Source organism: Triturus cristatus, chromosome 4_1 (assembly GCF_964204655.1).
Source record: "Triturus cristatus chromosome 4_1, aTriCri1.1, whole genome shotgun sequence".
Lineage (NCBI taxonomy): Eukaryota > Metazoa > Chordata > Amphibia > Caudata > Salamandridae > Triturus > Triturus cristatus.
The window spans coordinates 317,604,615-317,619,595 of NC_140585.1; the positions used below are offsets into that span (position 1 = coordinate 317,604,615).

At 42.5% G+C, this 14,981-nt stretch overlaps 1 protein-coding gene across 9 annotated transcripts in view; it reads right to left on the reverse strand.

The window, feature by feature from the left end:
- The window catches only part of WNK1 (WNK lysine deficient protein kinase 1), a 1,135,119-nt gene that overhangs the window by 1,039,588 nt on the left and 80,550 nt on the right, over positions 1-14,981 (reverse strand). The window lies entirely within an intron of this gene.

Sequence of the window (14,981 nt, forward strand, 5' to 3'; positions counted from 1 at the left end):
CACGACACTTGGTCTATAAAAATACTCTAATAGCTGGGTTTTCATGGAGCCAGATATAAAGGCCAGCAGATGAAGGCATAGGAAAAGAGATCTTACAATAAAAGAAATTTTAGAAATTATACTTACTCTGTCCTCTGGAGATTGCTTTACACAATTGTAAATTTAGGGAGTTCTTCCAACTGAAAGAATTTTTGCCAATAGAATATAAGCCCACTCAAGAGTTCTTTTTCAGGCAGCATCAAGACTTATTTTTTTAAAGCAAGGTGATCTTCCCTCCACGACAGCACTATCACAGGAACATCCTTCAACACAACATATTGTGTAAATTCTAGGGGGAGCTAAGGGCATACACTGATTATCTGTTTGAAAGCCCTTTACTAAGAACTGGGTATTTAAGGTTGATCCAAAGTGATAAAAAATCCTCATAGCAGCATTAAGATTTTATCCTAAAGATAACAAGTTCAGGGTATGCAAATCTTGGTGCAACTTTTGTGTCGTATGTGTTGTTAGAGCCCAGTGCACATGCTGCAAGTACTAACAAGGAAGGCTCTCTTTAGGCTTACAATTGTCATAGACACCGCATTAAGTTCATTTTTTAATTTATTGCCAATTACTTTAAATTTTTCAAGGACTGCTCTACAGAAGCCTTTAAGAGTTTCCTCCAACTTATCAAGACATTTGGTGCAGTGTTCCTTTAATCTAGTCTCCAGTACCGACAGGTCAATCAAAGCATCTTATCCTAAATTACTGGCTTGCTTTTTGCAGCAGCTTGTATTGTCAGGCTTCAGCATTCGTAGGATTCCACTCACTTCTCACCCTTGCACTAAAAGGTACAGGTAGTTCTATCTTTTTCCTTTTAGGTGGGGACAAAGTAGTAATCACTACTGAAATATCTGACTGAGGGGGATTCTCATGTTACACATTAATTCCTACTGTAACTCATCTCAGCACTTTCCTGATGCCCTCCATCTCTATTCCTGGTATTACTTATGAGAATGCCAATATCATCTGCTAGCCCTGTGCACTCTGTATTGTGGTTAGTACTTATATTCTGAGACTCCTCAAATGAAATAGATGACTGTCTTTTAATGGCGTCCATCTTATACTCCACCAAACCTATATGGGTGCTAATAGCACCCATCACAAAAGTAAAGTAGTTGGTAACTGACTTGTTTGTGATACCTATAACAATAGTAATGCCCTTTTTCTGGGGAGGTAAGTTAGCTTTCCACTTCCCCCATCTTTGGCAAAGTCTTAAATCACATTAAGTAACCGTTCCAAAAGGAGAAAATTACCTTTAAGCTTATTTGGGTTTCTATACAGGAAAAAGAGGGATGGCTCGGGCCAGCCAAGCCTTGTCCAGGCTTGGGTGTGCCTGCTCTTGGCCCGGTGTTCGCCCAGGCACGTGCCAGGCGCATTCTCCGCTGCGGGCTTTGAGGCGCTGTTTTGACCACCTGCCCTTACACAGCTGACACAGACCCCTACCTACTGACAAGCAGTGGGATTATGGGCTTTAGAATACTTGCGCACCACAAGTCTCTTTGGCGTCCGTACTTTAATCACAAAGCAATACACTCCCTTCCAAATGCAGTTGGTTTGACCATAATTTTATTAACGGAGTACACAAATTCTAAATTACATCAAAACAGAGTATCTTTGTCCACTGGGGAGGCAAGATGGCCGCCGCTACGTTGTGCTGAGAGGTCGCATCTTCACCCTCTCCTGCATTTATGGACAGACTGCTGTGTAAGATGCTGCGCTACCGGTGATGGAGTTTGAACGATGGTGGCATAACGGGGTACAAAAAGCTCAGCATATTAAGGAACGAGTGCTCTGGATTGGAAAGGGCTGGCTTCGAGCTAAACGAATAATCAAGAGGTTTCTAGACGGATATCTGATGGCCCCTAAGATACCCAACCGGGTAAACCAAGAGAAGGCGAGTGAAAGGGGGAAGAAGACATCGGATACTGTAGCAAAGACTGGAACAGCAACTGTTAGCTCAAAAACAGATACTCCCGTGGGGAAGAAGAATACCGGCGCGATCAGGAAAGTGACGGAGAAAGCGAAAAATGGAGACGTACGGAAAACGAGTGTGGCTACTAAAGGCAATAGTGGAAGTACCGGGGGTGACCGCAACGTGAATAAAGTGAACCCCGGGAAAGGAGACGGGAGAGGAGACGGGAGAGGAGACGAGAAGAATCGGGATGCGGGGATGCGGCAACCTACCATGGAAGAGATTCTGTCAGCGAAGCTCATCGTGATGCCGGATTCCCTCAATGAAACTGACGGCGCTGTCATCCTGGCCTCGGGGAGCGTCCTCGAGGACGTAACAGACGGCGGCGGGAGTCAGCCTGCTAGGCAACAAGGCGAGCTGGGGCCAGAGTCGAGAGTTAAGCAGAAAACTGCAGAAGCGCACTTGCAAGCGGCAGGTGGGTTAGTCAGCGGGGGTGAGCGGCAAAAAGGATATAATAATGGAGGAAAAGAGGGGCCCAGAGGGGGCCTGGTTATTGATACGAGGAGCACGGATGGTACCACTGTCGATATGTTGGGAGCCTTAATGCTGATGGAAGAAGAGATGAACTCTTCAAAGAAAGTGATCGGCGCCTGGGGGAGTAGGAACAGCGTAGAAAGTCAGAGCTGCTTAAAGGGGCCAAATACCGGTAAGCACCCTCAGGGGGGGGAGGAGATTGTACCTCTCTAGAAGGGGAAGGGGAAGGAGAATTTTACTCTGTGAATGAAGATTCAGTGTCAGTACTTTCATCAGAGTCCAACACAGAGGACGATGACCAGGACCATCAGGAAGGCACTGATTCTGGGACCAGTACATCAGGGAAAGAATCCACAACGAAGAAAAGTCATGTAAAATTAAAGAGACAGAACTCTGACTCACCTAGAGACCTAGATAGACGGTTATTGTGGGATTACTCTGCAACTTCGCAAGTATACCAGGAGGATAGCAAATCCGGTAATGTCATTGAGGATGCGGCAGCTGGCCCTACTCCTTCCCAACAGGATCCCTTTCATACTTTGCTTACTACAATGAAGCAGATGCAAAGTGAAGCAAGGACAGAAAGCCGTAGGGCGAGACAGGCATCAAAGAAAATTCAGAACAGCTTAAGAAAGGTTAATAAATTATACGATGTGCTTGTGGATCGTGTAACGGAGGTAGAGGAGCGCACCGGTAAACTTGAAGAGGATGTCGGGAGATGGCAATTATTCAAGACGGAGCAGGAAAAAATGGCTGCGGATATGTGCTGGAAGATGAAGGATTTCGAAAATAGGCAGAGGTGGAACAATGTTAGACTGCTGGGTGTGGCGGAGGGGTCAGAAGGGCAGGATGTTAGACAATTTCCGGTTAATCTTTTGAAGGGGGCCTTTCAAGAATCTCAGTGGTAGTGGGAAAAAGAAGTACAGAGGGCGCACAGGTTCCCATTCACTATGAAGAAAGCTCAGGCCACAGGAGGAGCAGGGAGGGATGGACAGCAGAACCACCAGAGGGCAATACTAGTGTACTTAGGGAACTTCTTACTCAGGGAGGAGATCTTGAGTAAGGCAAGACCAGATAGCAGGAGGATTTTCGAAGGTAACTCTTTCTTTGCTAGACCCGACTTCTGTCATTTTACTATAGAGAGGAGATGGAAGTTAAGGCAGATGATTGCTCCCTTTCAAGCCTTAGGCTTGGAAGCATATTTATTATACCCTGCCAGGCTTAAGGTGATTGTGAGTGGGAAAATATGGATGTTTACCTCTGAGATCAAGGCTGAGCTCTTTTTGGTGGAAATGAGGAAGCAGAAGGGGGTTTAGAGTACTTGTACGTATCAAAGTGTCACCTGAATATAGACAATAGGGCCAGGGGAAAGGGTAGCACAGTAAAGCACAGAAATGCGAAGGCACCTTGCGGGAGAGGGATGCGACTCGCGCAACACATGGCGGGCACACATAGGTCACTGGCCTATTTGCCTGTAAAGGGGAGGGAGGCGGGTTGGGTTGTGCAGGGTGGGAGAGGGCGGGGGTGGCCTCAGGGGGGGGGGGGGGGGAACAGTAAATTATTGTTTGGTATACTTCAAGATTTGGCACATTGTTATGTATGCAGGAAATATTAGTTGTACACAAACTGGTTTGAGGATGGTAAATAAGGTTTATTTTTGGCATCTACAAATATTAGCATTATGGCGTGCAGGATAGCATCAATTAATATATGTGGTCTCAACGAGGGGAACAAGAGGATGAGAGTGGCAGCGTATTTAAAAACTATGCATTTGGATCTGATATGCCTACAAGAGACCCATATAGAATTGGGTAGGACATACCTCTTGGAGCAATTAGGGTTCAAGGTGTTGGCAAGTACTAAACTGGGGACTAGGACGAGAGGGGTGGCAGTTTTGGGCAGAAAAAGGGACGTGGTTGTAGGGAAAAAGAAGGAAGATCAATGGGGTAGATGGGTTATTTTGGAAGTATGCTTTAGGGGACAGAAAATAACTCGTTACAATTTATCGATCTACGGAGGATGATCCAGATGTATTCCAGTTCTTAGATATGGAGTTAGCCCAGTGGCCTGAGCCCATAGTATGTTGCGTTGATTTTAACATTCATGACTTAGATAGCTCATTTACACGCCAAGATGCGATATACCGGGGTAGAAAGAGGAAAGTATTCAGGGCACTAGCTGATATGGTTATACATAATGCCTTGGTGGACCCATGGGTAAAGCTACATCCCTACTTAGATGGAAGTACCTTCTTCTCCGCCCCACATAAATTAATGGTCAGGCTTGATTATTTTTTGATCTCTGTCTACTCTCGGGGTCACAAGTGGAGAAGTTGCCTAGGGTGATATCAGACCACAGCCCGGTGATTCTTACTCTTAAAATTGGACAAACACCAAGGACACCCTCAGTGTGGACTTTTGAGAGGGGCTTATTAAAGGATCCTGCATATAGGGAGCACATGACAGCCTGGATTAAATGTTTTTGGGATGTTAATAGGTGGACAGCAGCCTTAGGAGTGGTCTGGGACACCTTTAAGGCAGGTGTACGGGGAGAAACAATTAATTTTGTTGGGGGGAGACAAAAGAGAGAGAGAGTTAAGAGAGAGCAGGTTGGGCAGAGATTATTGAGAAAGGAAGAAAACCTCAGCAGGGCCATAGCACAGAATTTACCATTAGAAGAACACTTGATGGAAATTATAGCTCTAAAAGCTGAAGTGGTGGAAGGGTTCGCTAGGCAAGCTGCAGATAACTTTCTAACAAAGAGGGAAGAAACGTATGAACTTAGTGAGAAGGTGGGGCGAGTGTTGGCAATTAGAACTAGGCAGAGAGTGGCTGCAGCTGCAATAAATGAAATTAGGGATGTATGCGGTAATATGGTTACGGATACTAACTTAATAAGGGAAGAATTCAGAAAGTTCTATACAGATCTGTATACCCCAGAGGAACCAGTGAGTTTGTTGGAGGTCGGTAATTATTTGTGTAATATCCCCCCTCCGATAATGTCCGAAGAAGATAAAGAGTTATTAGATGGACCGTTACAGATGGAAGAACTTAATGAGGCCCTCGGTAACCTACCAGGTGGCAAAGCAGCAGGGCCAGATCAAATTCCGGTCGAATTTTACCAAATATTCAAAAATGCACTCCTGTCAGACATGTTCCTAATAATGCAACAAGCGCAGCTAGGGGAATCCAGTCCGGAATCATGGGGGGGGGCTGACATAATTGTAATTTTGAAAAAGGGTAAGCCGCCAGAAATGCCAGGGTCATATAGACCAATTACATTAATGAATTCTGATGTTAAAATATACTCTAAAATCTTAGCAAAGAGGCTCGCGGGGATTATTGAGCAGTTGGTAACACCCACACAGCATGGGTTCATTCCTGGTAAGGGGACGACACAGCACGTTAGGACTGTTATCACTATGTTTGACGCTGTAGGTATCCTAGGGGGTCCTGTCGCAGCACTTTTTTTAGACGACGAGAAGGCTTTCGACAGGGTCTCCTGGGATTACCTTTGGCAGGTTCTGAGGTGGTGTGGGATGGGGGAACCGTTTATTAAAGCTATGCAGGTATTCTATAGCACCCCAACAGCAAGAATTAGAGTGAATGGTGGGCTGTCGGATACAGTAAAAATTGCTAGGGGGACTAGGCAGGGATGCCCCTCTTCCCCCCTCCTTTTTGCATTATATCTTGAACCGCTACTACGACGGCTCGAAGCTAATCAAGAGATACCACCAATGAGGGTAAACAGCTGCAGTGTCAATACTTTGGCTTACGCAGATGATATAGCTATTCTGACCCCGAACCCTATTCAAGCTATAACGGAGGTTGAGACAGAGGCCCAGGCATTTGGACAGATATCGGGCTATAGCTTAAATAGATCAAAGACGCAGATTATTAAAAATAGCAATACATTATGTAATGATGATAGGGTGGCTAGCTCAGCAGTATATCTAGGGGTGTTATTAACGGCGGACCTAGATAAGATTGTAGAATTGAACCGGACCCCTCTGATCGATAAGGTAAAGAGGGAACTGGAGAGGATGAATAACCTACATCTCTCTCTTATGGGGTGTACCAACGTGATTAAAATGCTGATCCTGCCCAAATTTTTATACTTTTTTCGGGCTATGCCTTTGGTTTTTGAAGGTAAATGGTTTAATCTGTTAGAGAGAGTTTTGAATAGGTTTATCTGGGCGCATGGGAAAACCAGGCGGACCTATAGATATATGACCCTCCCAAGAGAAAGAGGGGGATGGGGGACCCCTGATTTTAGGTTATATCAAATGGCGGCAGCACTACAATACATGCAGGGCTTGATAGGGGGTCGGGGACTCAACACAGGAGCTGTGACCATGCCCATTGAGGTTTATTCTATAGTATTGGGGGCAGAGACAGAAAATAACTTTTTAAACAGAATTGAGTTTGGATATCACAAAAGGACTAGATTTAAGACCGTAGGGGCAGCAATTAGGATTTGGAATACTTTCCTTAAAAGAATGGGACTCGGAAGATATAATAGATATGTCAGGCTTTATAAGAATAAGTCCTTCCCTGCAGAAGTTTTTGCTGATTCGACAATGGCGAGGTGGACTCAAAAAGGGATAGTACAGATTGGGGATTTAATGGATAAGGAGGGGATAGTTCAGTTTGCAGACCTTACCCTTAAGTATGGTATTGAGAGCAAGGACTTCTTTAAATACCTACAGGTAAGGAGTTTTTTTTGCCGAAAGCAAGGTGGGAGTATGGGATTTAACACTAACGAAATATTGGAGAAAATAAAAATTGTAGAAGACTGCACAATTAGATCCTTCTACGCATGTCTAGTAAAAGGAAAGCTAGATGATATTGAAAAAGTTAGTAATAAGTGGGTTGGAAAATTGGGGGTGGAGCCCGGAAGTTTTCAAGAATCTTTGGACTTGGGTTGTAGTATTTTGTGTTCGGGCCCCCTCCAATCACAACACTATAAGACTTTGTTCTCATTGTATCACACTCCCGCGAGAATATCTAAATGGGGAGGTTCCACTCGCACTACTTGCCCTCGTTGTAATGCAGATGACGCAGATTTAATCCATATGTTTGCTACCTGCCCTCAGTTGCATACCTTGATTAAAAATGTAGAAGATTTTCTCGGTAATTCATTGGGTATACGAATAAAATTGTCACCTACGATGATCTTGCTGGGGATAGACAATCAAGTTGAATCTGAACATAAGGAATTTGTGTTCATGGCTGCTGCAGTTTTGAGGTTGTCAATAGCAAGAGCATGGTTAGATAAGATACCCCCGGGAATGCAAGTATGGCTGGCAAATCTATTATTTTGTTATAACCTTGAGAAAACAATATATGCACGTAAGGGGAAAAGGGGAAGAAGGCTTGGTTTAAAAATTTGGGAACCGATAGCAAAATGGAAAGCGAGCATGGTATTATAGGTTAATGTAATATAATATGAAACATAGCTGTACCAAAGAAGGTACCTGCTGTCTAAAATGTGTTTTATGTTATTTTGTATTGTTTAAACTTCAAACCAGTCAATGTAGAATACTTGAAGATTTAAAACTGACTGGAAAATGTACCAATGTATGATATGTAATACAATGTGTATTTTGTGAGGAAAACGGGATAAAATAAAAAAATAAAAAAAATAAAAACAGAGTATCTTTGTGCAATCAAATCACTTGTTCTAAAACTCCACGCTTTTGTGCTGATAGTGGTAGCTCACATGGGTATTATATACACCATTCATTTCCCAAAACAATAATTGATAATTTCATCAGTATATATAATTTGGGCCTTTAAGAATTCCGGAGGACACAACATGTGTTGGAGGAGGTTTTACAAAGTTAACGCAACACCAATGTTCTAGAACAAGAGATGTGTTTATACAAATACACTTATTGTTCTGATGTGACTTTGAAAGATAACTTTCGCAATAAGTAAACAATAAAATGAGTGGCAAACCAACTGCTGTATAATTCATTTTGTTAATTTGAAGGAAATGCATACCTTAGTGGTCATACATGATGACTTACTACTAGCTACTGTCCTCGCCAATGTTTGTTGCAAGGTCTAGTATAAGGAAAAGAGATCAATGTGAGGGGAAACTAGAGCATTTATATTTGAAAAATACGTGTGATACCTTCAAAAGTGGGTCTACTGTCCACAAAAGCTGGATAAAGGCTTAGCTGCCATCAATTTCAGCTAAAAAATATTAAGGCATTAAAGATGGTATGGGAATCACTCATTAGGAGGACTAAAATAAGATTCAGTGACAAGTATAAATTGTACACATAAATGGTATCAGGGCACGAAAAGAAAGGGAATCACTAAGCCAACTAAAATTAGCATGAAGGAGGTGTGGTTGAGATGCAAACCAAGCTGGCCATGTAATGCTGATCCTGTGATTGGGCCTGCCTCACATGTGCAACTTCAGAAGGAGTAAGGGCCCCATTGATAAGGTACGGAGGGTGATTTTGAACCATGAGAGCTGGCGGGACTGGGCAGACACCTGTGAGCTGCCACAAAACGCTCTAAATCAAGTGATTTGTCGAACGCAGGTCCCCTCTGCTCTGACACGCGGAATGGTGCCCATGGTCTCTAGCTGGATCCCCATAGACTCTGGGAAGATAGAGGTGCCCTGCAACGTGAAAGCAGTGCAGCGGACACAGTGGGGATGCTGGCAGGGAGACTTCAGGTTCAGACACAGGCCCTAAAAACAAGAACTTTAAAGTTTAGAGGCACCAGGAGGAGCAGAGATAGAAAAGGGGCACCCACAGGATTGCAACACGGCTTACCAAAGGCTTGGGGAAGCCCAATGGTGGTCTAACATAACTAAATGGACAGCAGGATAAGAGGGAGCTATCCTAAAGCTGTGCTCTAAAGGCTTTAATACCCACATGAAGTTATTACTGTGTGGAGCAGTAAGCAGAGCAGCAGTTGAGATGTGAATATAGCCAGCAATGGAATCCAGGTGCTCCCAGCAAACCGTTACACATGGCCCCACTAATAGCAAAATAATCTGATCTTGTGAGAGCCTTAACATATGAACTTCTAAAAAACAGTCTTGTTGACATACACACACACAGTAACTAAATGGTGTTGTCTAAACACTTCATAAGGAATCTCATACCTAACGCTGCCAAAGAAGCCCCCGCAAAGGGCAGTAAAAAATCTCTTTGGAGCATATAATAGCGAGGCTAAACCACCTTCCATGTCAGGTGCGACACGGCACGGCAGTTCAGCAGTATTGACAATATGGTACTAACAGAGTCAAAGTTAATAGACACTTTGTAAGCGTTCAAATCTGAGCTACCAGAAGAGATTAAACTAGACTTGGCAAAAGAACTGGCAGATTTATGCTCAGACCTATGTGATGTATATGCGACTGGAACAAGGATTGTCAAAGTTGAAAGTAAAATCCAGCACTTCCAAAAGAACAATCAGACCCTCAAGGAGCAGATACATGCAGGCAACCTTGAAATAGTAAGATATAAAGAACTGCACGCATTGTGGGAATATGAGCATTCATGTCCTGTAGGAAGATGCGAAGGGATTGAATCTGGCATCCGTTGTCAAGGACCTCTTCTGTATCCTGCTGCAAGATAAGCAGTTGGACAAAAAATTGGTCTGGAGACCAAGAGACAGCTTAGTGAAATTTTATGATTTTCAAACCAAGGAGAGGAAATTAATCCTAGTCCACAATCGAGAATGTGTCTGGTATAAAAACTATGAATGCTCACTCTTAGTCTGTTGGCCCATAGGCCTTGGCACGTTGACAATAATTCCTACCTACCACGGCCAATTTCAGCAAGTCAGAATGCGCTATATCCAGCTGTACCCATTTGGAATTGCCTTTAAATTTCAAAACAAGACACACCAGACGGCAAAGCTGTTAGAAGCAATGCAGATTTTCCATCTAAAACTAGAAGGGCAACATACGAAAGCAGTGCTAGAGGATGAGGAGAGAAGAGTAATCCCTCTGTCCTAGAGAGAGGGGAGAATGGAGTAATCCCAAACACAAACATCCAAAAGGAACTAAACCTCAAAACAAATTTTTAACAAACACTTGAAGAATATTCCCAGCTGAACAATACTGAATACTGCAGGCTAGGAAATGAGCTTCCCAAGAGGCTACATAGGCGGAGAAAAGCAGAGTTGCAGCGAAAGGTAGCTTGCATTGCTCAACGATTATTTTTGGATGGTGCCTGCTTTGCACATTGTTCTAATGGTTAGGATTTCATTAAAACTCTGACAAGTCCCACACCATACTGACTTGATGGTTTGGGAGGGCATCTTATGAAGGGAGAGCCCACCTAGGCACTGTAATGTTGCTTGTAATATTTAAACATTTACTCATATTCTTTATGCTTTTTTTATCCTGTTGGGGGGAAGGTTTTAAGGGAGACACTGTGCCTTCAAAAGGCTCCAGAAGGAACATCTACATACCAGACACATCGACACAACAGATACAAAGTTATCTTCTGGGGAAGACATACAATAGAACATTGCTTAAAAAAAGTATCCTGAAGGTGAAGATTCTTACCTTAAGTTCAAAGGGACTAAACTCCCTAAATAATAGAATTTGGAATTAGATTTGAAATAAAAATTTTTTAAAGATATTACTGCAATTCAGAAAGCCTATCTTAAGAGTGCAGAAGAAAACCGGTTCAGACAAAAATAAAATCCTCAGGTCCTCAATTCTTCAAAGCTTTGTAGGCACAATGGAGTGCCATTGTTCTTTTATAGGTCTCTTACATTTTTATCAGAAGGGATAAGGAGGGTATAATATTAATGGTCAAAGGCCTCTTAAGAGGGAACATATCACAAATGTAGTGGTCATCATCAAAATTATGTTTATAATCCTGACACCGGGTAGCTGAATAAAAGTTGCGGCATAGTTAACCCTGAAGTTAGTTTGAAATCACTCACATTATAGCACTGCACGATCTCAACACACCAGGCTCATATAGGGTTTTATTACACCCGCAGACCTCATAAAAAAACATCACTGAGCTCCTCCCTCGTAGCGAGGGGGTTGTAGCCCGCGTAGAGACTAGGTCTCTCACGTGAGGAGGCACCCCTATGATGAAGCATAACACCTCTGGTGTGTGAGGGGAACCGTCCTAAAAAGGGAATCCTCTGTTGCACGTAAAAGTACACTCAGCCCTCTGCTGAACCACCCCCCCTTACCATTACAGACTCGGGAACTTTTTTGTGATAGCATCCTTTCACACTTGCCTGTACTTCAAAGACAGAGGTCAAATCTCAGGCTGCGTTATTCGTTTAACATGAAGATTGCTGTTCTTTTCTTTCTCTGACTGCAAAGAGAGTTTTTTAAGTGAATCATGTGACAATCTTGCAGGAGTACAGTACAGGGAGTGTGAAGGAAAGGCTGTAGAATGTTTTTTGCAACACAATGAAATGTGCATATCTGTAAATGAACAATATGCATTCAGCAGTTAGAAGAGAAAAACAAACACTTTGTGTAATTGTGAAGTGTGCTAGAGATTTTAATAGGATGAAAACAATCAAGACACTTTAGTTGGTGATGCATAAATGATAGATATTCACAGTAACTCGATTTCCACACACAATCATTTGTGGGCTATATAGTTTTATCAGTAAAAATGTATGCGGTAAAAATTTAGGGGCCATTTCAATGGAAAATGTGCTGTCTGTAAATGACACTGCGCTACACCATGATGCTTTAGATACTCAATTATCGCCCGCCACATGTCAATTAAAGGTAGGTAGGTCGCAAAGGTTTGTTATTCTAAAAAGTAAAATTTTTGGGAACCAGAGATTAACAGAGCAGAACTGCCCCTTCTCCACCTAAAAAACGTACACTATGTCCAAGGGAGCAGGGTAGGTTATTTTGTAGCAATATATATATGGCAGAAACAAGACACAGGCTACGTCAAGTAGATTCTCCAAAATTCGGGCGAACTGCAACTAAGAAAGAACCTAAGATTTTGATATTGTACAACTTCTAAACCAACATGAATACCTCGGAGACACTCTCAGAAAAGACACAGGGGGATCATCACACAAATCCCAGATAGCACAGCCGTCTCCAAAGCAAAAGTCAATAGAGACTTCAGTGTCAGAGGAGGAGGAATAAGCATCTATATAAGCAATGAAGATTAATAAAACTTCTGGCCCTGAATGTTTTACAGGAGCGTTTTATAAAATTATCGCAAACCTTCCGACTCCATACCTAACTGAACTGTTCAATACCTTTCCGCAAGTATTAGTCTCACATCCACGACGGCCAAAGCAATGATCATCCTCCTACAGATTCCGCACATTCTACAGGTCAATATCATTGCTTGGCATAGATGCAAAAATTTAGTCGAAAATACTTCCCACACACTTAGAATACTTCCTTCCAGAATTGATCGACCCAGGTCAAATGGTATTTATTAAAAACTGCTGAACAAATCACAACTTGTGTAGATCGGTGTACATGGTCAAAAAGGCAAATAAGGCGATAGCAAAGATTTAAACCATCTGGTGGGATTGCCCACACGTTAAGGTGTTCTGGATAGACATAATAAACACACTCACTTGGGAGTTGGTGTTGCGAGGAAGGTGTCCTCTCACCGAACTCTGGAACTGGCTGAAAGCTGCAACAATTACAGTGGCAGCTGATTGGAAAAAGGCAGATCCTTCACCCATTACACATTGGCATGCAGGATTATAGAATCTCATGGCCATGGAGAAACCTGCCAACAACATGGAAGAAAGAACATCCCATTTTCGAAACGTGTGGGGTCCATTATTTTCCTACTTACCTGAAGGAATCCTCTCTGTCATGTTCGTCAAGACTCAATGGAAATCACTGGGAACGATGCTGCCAGGTCCAGGAGATTAGGGCAATATGACAGAGATGGTGATACCCAACGATATACTTGTTAGAATTAACACAAACACTAGGCCTTAAATAGTGAAACTTGACTGTAGATGTTGCAAAGAGAAACTGACTAAGAATGCTCAGAATAAAAGGGAAGGACGGGGGTTTGTTTTAATTTTTTTGTTGTTGTACACAGTCATGTGCATAGAAGAGACTGTTACAGAATGGACAGTGCAATGTAGAGCTCTGTTTAAATATACTGCTTCTGTGGATGGTTGCCCATCGATGACGCATATACTATTAAAATCTAATAACACAAATGTCAGAGAAAACAGAACGAAAATCATGAGAGAAAAAAAAATCGATCCTAATGTGTTAAAGTACACAAAAGTAAATTCGACTATCCAACGGAGATGCAGAAAAGACGAGCACGTTGTCTGGCACAAAGTGCATCTTATCTCCCTCATCAGTAACCCTACAAAATGCTGAAGGGTGACACTGTATTTACAGGATATTACGAGAATAGTAAAACAAAACGTACAGTCCTGAAAAAACAGTATGCACCAACAGCAGAACCCAAGCCTCATTCGTGTTTATCTATCCCCCAAGTTTCGGAAATGCACTACGATTGTACTCGTTAAGCAGTCGAGTCTGTCACATAGAAACAACGATACAGTGATTTATATTTATTAGCTATTTAGCGGAGTTTATTGCTTTTTTTAATACCCCGTTTTGTTTCTCATTCTGCTTAACAGTGCGTGTAAAAACGCCCAGCATGGTGGCAGGCTACCCCAAGGCAATCTTCAACCATTACCTTTTTGAATAGTTTAAAGTAATATATATTCAAGGCTATTTTGCATGCATGCCATTTCAGCAGAGTCCGCGCTCAACTAGGATCTGCCCAATCATATAACAGTATGTATCACAACTAAAGTATTTATGATGCACGAATAATGTTCTCCCTTAATTCCACAATCTGAATTTCTAACTTCTACAGGCTCGATTTATAAACAGAAGCAAAACTGCACATACACAAAATCCATCCAGACAGTCGTAACACTCCAAACCCCGAATATGCTCCTAACAATCCACCTTCACTTCAGCCCGACATGCTACAAACTACATTAAGACGACTCCAAACCAGAGTCCCCATAAATCAAAACGTGCCTTTTCCGTTGTTGAATGTGAAATTGAGCTGCATGATAAAATATTATGCATCGTTCCCTCAACTTCAATGCATTCTTTCACAACTTATTTATTGATTATCTCTAGCTGCAAAATAGTAGATTTTTGGGATAAAGTAGCCCCTGCCGTACATTAAGGATATTACAAGTCACCGAGTGGTTCCATAACCATGTAGAAGAACGAGGTCGAAGGATCCACAGTCACAGATTACCTTCTATGGAAAACCTTCTCAGGCAAATAAATCTAAAATAATTTGCACCAAATGTTTATTCCCCCCCCCCCCCTACACACGAACTCATTCAACTGAGATGCCAGAAAATGACAAGACAGTGCATGCTGTCTGGTTGTGTTCATACCTAGAATTTACAGTGAGCTTATAGCCCACCTACTGCTTCCCACTAGTTGGCTGTATCGTCTCTACCATTTCCTTGCTCTTATTCAAAGGCTTGCCTTCCTC